This window comes from Portunus trituberculatus, chromosome 11, assembly GCF_017591435.1.
Source record: "Portunus trituberculatus isolate SZX2019 chromosome 11, ASM1759143v1, whole genome shotgun sequence".
Lineage (NCBI taxonomy): Eukaryota > Metazoa > Arthropoda > Malacostraca > Decapoda > Portunidae > Portunus > Portunus trituberculatus.
In genome coordinates, this window is record NC_059265.1 from 1,197,680 (window position 1) to 1,207,262 (window position 9,583).

Genomic DNA, 9,583 nt, shown 5'->3' on the forward strand with positions numbered 1-9,583 from the left:
AATTGTTATAGAGAGAGAATAAAGAGTTTTGAAGAATGTTTTTACAGTTCTAAAGGCAGAATGACAAGATTTCTGTATTATTAAGTGGAGAAACAGTCTTGAAAACCCTGCCAGTCATCTGTGTGGCCTTGGAAAACAGTGGTGGTGAGAGAATAAGGGTATTTTATGGTTCCTGAGGCAGAGTGACATTTCTACAATATTAAGTGGAGAAACACTCATGAAAACCCTGCCAGTGATCTCTGTGGCCTTGGAAGGCGTGTTGTTGAGACACCAAAGTGTTTGTGAATACAGGCCTTTGTCTGACACACAAGCAGCAACAATGCACATTCTTCATTCCTCTGAGTTCAGTAAGTGAAGGAGTGAGTGAGTGCTGAGTGAATCTCTTAACAAGCACACTGCATCTTTGTCCAGAGAATCCAACACTTGCTTCACAAACTCATGTGGGGGATTGAAATAGTGAAGACTGTGCCCATTAATCTTGTCACCTCCATACACCCTTCTTAACCCCTTCAGTACTGGGACACATTTTACCTTGAGATTTGTGCACCATTAGACCATTTTATTGACATTATTGAAGGTCTATGAAGGTCACAAGATTAATGGCCACAGTCTTCACAATTTTCACCCCACATGAGTTTGTGAAGCTGTACAAAATCACCAAATAGTCACCACAAGGAATATGGAAATGTGTCATGGTACTGAAGGGTTAATGTCAAAAAGGGTATTACCATAGCCAAACTTTCTTCAAATGCCCTCAAAACATGCCAAATGGTCTTAAAATACCATAAAACATGCCAAATGGTCTTAAAATACCATAAAAACATGCCAAATGGTCTTAAAATACCATAAAAACATGCCAAATGGTCTTAAAATACCATAAAACATGCCAAATGGTCTTAAAATACCATAAAAACATGTCAAATGGTCTTAAAAACATAAAACATGCCAAATGGTCTTAAAATACCATAAAACATGCCAAATGGTCTTAAAATACCATAAAACATGCCAAATGGTCTTAAAATACCATAAAAACATGCCAAATGGTCTTAACATACCATAAAACATGCCAAATGGTCTTAAAATACCATAAAAACATGCCAAATGGTCTTAAAATACCATACAAACATGCCAAATGGTCTTAAAATACCATAAAAACATGTCAAATGGTCTTAAAATGTCCTTATAATTAAAAATGCCAAACTGCTAATCTATCCTAACTATTCTTCATGGCTCCAGGTGTTGTCTTGTACTCTGGGTGTTGCTGATGGCTGTAGGTGTTGTAGAAGGCTTGTGTTGTGTTGTCGCTTGTCTTGTCTTGGCTTGGTGGTGCAGTGTTCCAGCAGCAGTGTGTCTTGACTTTCCTGTAATGAGAGGTGCACTGTTTATATTGAGTCACCTTCACTATTTTGTAAACTGAACTGAACGCAACTCAAATGCCGTTAAAACATGTCAAACTTTTTTAACTGACCTCAAAACATGCAAAACTGTCTTAAAATCCTATCAAAACATATCAAACTGTCTTATAATTTCCTCAAAACCTGGCAAACTATCTTAAAATGCCCTCAAAACATACCAAACTGTCTTAAAATGTCCTCAAAACATGACAAACTGCCTTAAAATGGCTTCATAACATGCCAAATCTGTCTCAAATTAAAGATGTACTTACACATTAGTAGACCAATTCAGAAAATGAGCTTTCACCTAATCTTTTCAATTAAATAGAAAAATTTTAGTTTATTCTAAATTTCTAGTGTATTGCTATGATCTTAAATAATTAATATGCAACAAATTATACACAATGCACATGATTACAAAACAGAATTGTTACTTTCTTAGTTATGGAAATTTTACATCCTTAGGTTAACACAAGTAACTCAAAAATTAAACTTGCATTAAAATCAATATACATATATAATTCAAGCTTCCACCTATTCCAGTATGATATCTTGGAAAAGGCTACCACTACCACTGTTAATTATAAATCAAATAAGAATATGCTGTTATTTACAATAATGCAAAATGCTAACTATATATATATATATATATATATATATATATATATATATATATATATATATATATATATATATATATATATATATAAATTGCACTCAAAATCTGCCAAACTGCCTTAATATGCCCTCAAAACCTGCCAAACTGTCTTAAAATGCCATCAAAACATGTCAAACTATCTTAAATTGGCCTCAAAACCTGCCAAACTGTCTAAAATTGCCCTCAAAATATACCAAACTGTCTTAATATGCCCTGAAAACCTGCCAAACTGTCTTCAATTCACTTCAAAACCTCTCAAATTGTCTTAATATACCCTGAAAACCAGCCAAACTGTTTTAAATTGCTCTCAAAACCTGCCAAAATGTATTAAAATGCCCTAAAAAAATGTCAAACTCTCAAAATGCCCTTAAAACATGCCAAACTATCTCAATATGGCCATAAAACATGTCAAACTGTTTTAAAATATCCTCAAACATGCCAAACTGTCTCAAAATATACTAAACTGTCTTAAACTGCCCACCAAACACATCAAACTGTCTCAAAATACCCTCAACACATGCCAAACTATCTAAAATGCCCTTAAAATATGCCAAACTGTTTAAATATACCCTCAAAACATGACAAACTGCCTCAAAATTCCCTCAAAACCTTAACTGCCCAACCTAACCTAATGTAACCTAACCACACCTCCCACACCTCACACCACACCACTGACCTGCATAAGGAAGAGAGCCGTGTGACCTCAGCGTTGAGTGGCCGAGGTACCTCCTCTCGGGTCACAGTGAAGTCACATTCCAGGAATCCTGTGGCAAAGGTCAGAGGTCACACAGGTCAGGTCACACTGGGATAGTAATAATAGTAATTGTATTAGCAGAGAGGAGGAGGAGGAGGAGGAGGAGGAGGAGGAGGAGGAGGAGGAGGAGGAGGAGGAGGAGGAGGAGATGTCAAATTGTGTTAAAATGTCCTCAAAACCTGACAAACTATCTTAACCCTTCTTGGCTTACGGTGATCGTACATGAATGATGATATTGTTCCGTCCAGAGAGACGGCGATCGTATCGGTAATCATGATTTTTCCCGCTTGACATTTGAAGATTGGCGCGGGGCTGTGTCATTATTTCTTGGCATTGCTCGATAATGAATTACTGGATCATATAGTGACTGAAACCAACTGATATTTCTGATATTTCAAAAATTACCCGTGAGTAGGAACGGAAAATAAATTCATCCACCGTAAGCCAAGGGTTAAAATGTCCTCAAAAAAACATGAGAGAGAGAGAGAGAGAGAGAGAGAGAGAGAGAGAGAGAGAGAGAGAGAGAGAGAGAGAGAGAGAGAGAGAGAGAGAGAGAGAGAGAGAGAGAGAGAGAGAGAGAGAGAGACCTTAGTGTTTTAGTGTGTGGAGGCCATAAATTCAGAGTGTTATTGAAGCAGTGGGTCTTAAAATGTCATCAGAACCTGCCAAATTGTCTTAAAATGCCATCAAAACCTGTCAAACTTTCTTAAATTGCAGTTAAAATCTGCCAAACTCTCTTAATATGTCATGAAAACATGTCAAACTGTCTTAATATGCCCTTAGAACATGCCAAACTGTCTTAAAATGTGTTCAAAACATGCCAAACTATTTTACCATGGCCTCAAAACCAGCTAAACTGTCTCAAATTTCCTCAAAACATAACAAACTACCTTAATATGCCCTCCAAATCTGCCAAACTGTCTTCAATTTCCCTAAAAACCTCCAAAATTTTCTTAATATACCCTCAAAACATACCAAACTATCTCAATATGCCCTCCAAACTGTCTTAAAATGCCCTCAAAACATGTCAAACTGTCTCAAAATGCTTTCAAAACATGCCAAACTGTCTCAAAATGCTCTCAAAACATGCCAAACTGTTTAAAATACCCTCCAAACATGCCAAACTGCCTAAAATAGGCTTCAAAATCTTACCCAGGCTAACCCAACCTACCAACCACACCTCCCACACCACACACCACACCACTGACCTGCATAAGGAAGGGAGCCGTGTGACCTCAGCGTTGAGTGGCCACCTCCTCTCGGGTCACAGTGAAGTCGCAGTCCAAGGAGTCCTGTGGCAAAGGTCAGAGGTCACACAGGTCACACTGGGATAGTAATAATAGTAATAGTATTAGCACAGGAGAGGAGGAGGAGGAGGAGGAGGAGGAGGAGGAGGAGGAGGAGGAGAGAGAGAGAGAGAGAGAGAGAGAGAGAGAGAGAGAGAGAGAGAGAGAGAGAGAGAGAGAGAGAGAGAGAGAGAGAGAGAGAGAGAGAGAGAATTGAAATAGCAAAAACTTTATGAAATGACAATATTTATTATTTTACCTTTTCTTTTTCTCTCTTTTCTTCTTCTCCTCTTTTCATATTCCTCCACCTCTTCCTTCTTCTTCTTCTTCTTCTTCTTCTTCCTGTTCCTGATCCTCTTCTTCCTCCTCCTCCTCTTCTTGCCTTGGTCCGTCTTTCTCCATATTCTTAACACAATCTGAAATAAATAAAACTGGATTAATAGAGAGAGAGAGAGAGAGAGAGAGAGAGAGAGAGAGAGAGAGAGAGAGAGAGAGAGAGAGAGAGAGAGAGAGAGAGAGAGAGAGAGAGAGAGAGAGAGAGAGAGAGAGAGAGAGACCTTAGTGTTTCAGTGTGCGGAGGCCATAAATTCAGAGTGTTATTGAAGCAGTGGGTAAGTAAGTGAAGTGCTTGACAGTGACACATAGAGAATAAGTGAATAAGTGAAGTGATAATACAAGATACATAGTGACACAAGTGATACACTGCAGGAGTAATTATCACTACATCAATAAGAACACTAGCAGTCAAATAGTTGGTGGGCTTTGAGATAGGAGATACCCATAATGCCTTCTGATTGACTCTCATTGTCCTTAGAATCCTGTAATTCATCTAATAGAGCCAGCTCACCCTCAGAATCCCTCAAGGGTGACAATGACAACACCATTACACCACACTGGTCAGTAACACACTGCCCGCCGGCCACCACCCTCCCCTCAGGCCACACGGTCCCTCCCCCCAAGCCACCATACCCAGTGTCCCTGAAAACAGTTAGTCACTTTGTCACTGAACCATAAAAAACACACAAAGCGAGTAGATGAAGCACTGATGGAGCGATGGCGTGGGCATGTACTTCATCACTGCAATAGCCAAAATTTTAAAATACCTTGAAACACCCTTAAAACACCCTAATATAGCCTTAAAACAGCCAAAAACCGTCTTAAACACCCTAAAACACCCTCAAATATCCTTTAAACAACCCTAAAAAGCACTAAAACAGCCTTAACCGATTACCGCCCAGTGGATCATGTTTGGTGATCTGTCTTTGATGGCCTGTATCTTAAACATGCTGAGCAAATTGAGTTTAAAAGTGTTCTTACAGTAAGCAGAAGTGGGAGGACCTATTTATAGCAACGACATTCAAATCTCCCAGTGGTCACGTCATTAGGATTGAATTTTCGTGAATTTTTTGTTCATGTTCAGTAAAAAATGGTGATGAAGTGTATGTCATATTTCTTGATCCTTTTCACTATACAAGCACAACACTTTCTACATGACATGTCAGTTGAATTATCTGCCCTATCACACCATCTACCGAATTGCAAGTTCACTACAATTAGAGGTGACAAATATGGTCCACTGGGCGGAACCGTTATCAGTCACCCAGTGTGAGATTCACAGCAGCACAGCAGCACAGTTGCCTGTAGACGTACTGTATACATCCTCCTGATTCTCTGATATTGTGAATGAATACTTTACAGAGCATATACTTACTAGCTTGAAAAGTTATTTTGCTCAACAGCTGCGAAATATGTCTAATGCTCCTGTGAAATGCCTCAGTGTGCAAGAAGCTACACACTTGTTATGTAGTGAGGAGTTCAACGTTGATCATGATGCAGAAGTAATAATAGACTTGGTGAACATTCCTCCTGATGATGATCTAAGTGATGAGGATGAAGTTGATGATGATAATACACTTATACCAATGGTAAAAGATGTCCCTGGTGCCATTGAAATTCATACCACACAAACCTGGCCAAGGAATGAAGAAAAAACGACGTCTGGACTGTGTTGATACACCAGTGTGGAGTAAGAAGGTTAGCGTTAGTTATTTGTTTAGTATTATGTCATGTTTTGTGTTAATAAAGTAATATGATGATGATTAACGTGTATTCACCAGATTCTTTATGTCATGTTTACTCAGGTATTTGTCTGTGGCCAGAATTACTCAAACACTAATTCATTGATTTTTCATCATTACTGTTGGAGTTTTAACTTGGAAATGCATGTAATGCTAAATATTTACTAAAGTGCTGTTTCTACTTCCAGGCACATGATACCACGGTACTCAAGTGGGGTGAGATGTCAAACCAAACCGAAAAGCTGAAGGCCAAACTGCACCAACAACTTGACGGTCACACACCAGTTGACATCTTTGAGGATATTTCACCGACGACATCTTTGCGCTCATAAAGCGAGAAACAATCCGTTATGCACACACAGTGAAAAATGATCCCCTGTTTAGCTTGGAAGACCATGAACCAAAAGCCTTCATTGGCTTCCTGATCTATTCTGGGTACGTCACTCTTCCTAGCGAACCACTTTACTGGTCTGATGCTGATGATGTGGCTCAAAATACTGTCAAACAATTAAGCTCTATCCAGGAACAAGTACTTGAAGATAAAAGCGTACCTACATGTACAAGACAACAACAGTCGCCCACAAGATTGCACAGACAAGGCTTTCAAAGTCCGGCCCCTGATTGATATGCTAAATTCTTCATTCCAGCAGTATGGTGTGTTCCATAAGACTTTATCTGTTGATGAAATGATGGTGAGATACTATGGTCATGATGGCCTCAAGCAATTGATCAGGGGGAAGCCCATCCATCAGGTTTGGGTACAAGCTGAGGTCGCTTTGTGGTGATGAGGGTTATTGCTACAAATTTGACCTGTACTGTTGAAGTGTGACGTCGCACTGTGCATGGAGTGTTTTGCAAATTTCCACACACGTACATGAATATGAGGTCGAATGTTCATAGCAACAAATACAGTAATGTATATTTTGTGGATGAATAGCAGCAGTGCAGCAGAAAGTGATATAAAAGAGAAATATGTGTATGCCAAGTATTAGGACTCATTTTTGCTCATGTACAATTTATGAATAAAAGGTACAAATTTGAAACATTACAATTAGCCCAATTTGTAACTAGAAAAATACGCAGATGCTAAGTATACTACGAAAAAAGTATAGAAACCTTGATTTTTCCTTTACTAAGGTAAGTATATGCAATGGGGCCGAGACGCTAACTGATCCGCCCGCTGGATCATTTATGTCACCCTCTGCAACTCACTTAGGCTTTGACTTAAGTTATCATGATTTTTCCTTCAGCATGTCTTGGTTAGGTTACAAACACACAGCTTGCCAAAAAGTACTACAATCTCAACACGGGAAATAGGTCTGGGTGTTAATGGGTTAAACACCCTTAAAGCAGCCTAAAACTCCCTTAAACACCCTAAAATAGCCTTAAAACACTCTAAAACAGCATTACATATCCTGAAACAGCCTGAAAACACACTCAAAGTCTTCAAACACCCTAAAACAACTCAAAACAGCCTTCAATACTCACAGTTGGCTAGGTGTGTCCCAGCTGGTGCAGTTGCCATGTTCCATCCCTACATAGAGCCACTTCCTTTAGTACGGCCGGTGATCCTGTAGGGAGGAGGTGGTGGTAGTGAAATGGTGTGGTTTTGTGAGCATCTAATGTGGTAATGTTGGTTGTGGGTGTGGTTGGACAGTGGTGGTGGTGGTGGTAGTAATAGGAAGATTTTAAAAAGAAGACAAATATTTTCCAGCCAAAACAAGTGAAAAAAATTGGTTTATGAGACAAAATTGTAAAAAAAAAAATGCTTTCACACACCCCACACTCACAAAACACACACCACACCAGCACACACCATTCCCACACCTGCACACACCAGCAAACCCCAAAAAACCCTTTGCAAACACTGGAAAATGCAAAAAACACACACCCAAAAAATATATAGTAGTTTACACAACAAAAAACATTTATACACACACCACACATACCACACACACACACCACACCTGCAGAAACCTTTCCCACACCTGCACACACCAGCACAGTACACAGCTTGGTGTGTGGAGGGAGATATGGAGGAAAGAAAAGGAGGTGGTGGAGGGAAAAATGAGAAAAATTGTCAGGTTTTGAAGTGAGATTTAGAAAAGCACTATTTTGACTATGATAGAAGTGAGATAGGAGACTCAAAATTGGAGGGAAGGTGGAGGAAACATGGAGGAAATAGTCTACTGAAGGAAAAGCCTGGAGGTAACCTGTGGAGGGAGATATGGAGGAAACAAGACAAACATTACCTAACCAAAACGCACCAAATATTATCTTAAAATATTGCATCACACAACACAACACACACACACACACACAAGATCGCATAGTAAGAAACTAAGGAAGGGACGATGTCTGAGAGATGTTAAAAAATTTAGTTTCCCGCAAAGATGTGTTGAAACTTGGAACAGTTTGAGTGAGGAAGTGGTATCAGCAAAGAGTGTACATAGTTTTAAAGAAAAATTGGATAAGTGTAGATATGGAGACACCACACGACATAAAGCCCAGGCCCTGTAAAACACAACACACACACACACACCTGCACTCCACAAACAACCCTTAAATCACACCTGAAAACGCCCACAATAAGTTTACCCTAGCCAACCCACACCAAAAACAATAAACACTATACATAGGTAGCTATAGTTGACATTACAAAAACATACAAAAAACACATTTAAACACCCACCACACTCACAGCACACCTGCAGACACCTCTCCCACACCCACACACACTCACCTCTCCCTCTGGAACTTGGTGAGTGGAGTATTTGTGGAGTTTTGCCGCAGAGAGGGCACAGGCAACCCGTCACCACCAGCAGCTCTCCAGGGACCAGTTGTGACATTGTGGCAAGCCATGGTGCACCTCTGGAATAGTGGTAGTTGTTGTAGTAGTGGTAGTAATAGTATAAGAATCTAGGGTATTACTGCAGAGTTTCACCACAATCAGCTACGTGTTTTTTACCCACCTCAAGAGATAGAGCTCCTGATTACGAGTAATTTGAACCCCATATATACTAGGTGCAACATTTTTGAATGGCGACACAGATTTCTTTAAATTTAAGCGTGTTTTGGTGATGAGCCGTGACAATAGCCTCCCACATCAAACCCTGCCGCACACTGATGGTGTCAGGCGCTCGCAGTGGCTCGGCGGGCTCCTGACACACCATTGTCTGAGCATGCGCTTAATTGTTTACGCTGATTGATTCTGTTCTTTGAAACTGAAGCGGCGGCCAAGGAAAAAAAAAAGCATAATTATTTCCACCAATCACGACGGCCCCTGAGGTTAGGTTTAATTGGGTTAGCTTAGGTTTAGTTAGGTTAGGTTGGGTTGGATTGGGTTAGGTTAGGATGGGTTGGGTTAGGTTTGGTTAGGTTAATTTATCTTTAGTTAGGTTAGGTTAGGTTAA

The 9,583-nt window shown here is 39.8% G+C and overlaps 1 long non-coding RNA gene across 1 annotated transcript; it reads right to left on the reverse strand.

Annotated features, from left to right (window-relative positions):
* Window positions 1–7,680: 7,680 nt before the first annotated feature.
* Window positions 7,681–9,164, reverse strand: LOC123502336. Its single transcript, XR_006673952.1, has 3 exons — window positions 9,143–9,164; window positions 8,914–9,041; window positions 7,681–7,741 (listed from the first exon to the last, which is right to left on the reverse strand). It is a non-coding gene; the product is annotated as an uncharacterized LOC123502336 (long non-coding RNA).
* Between the last annotated feature and the right edge of the window lie 419 nt (window positions 9,165–9,583).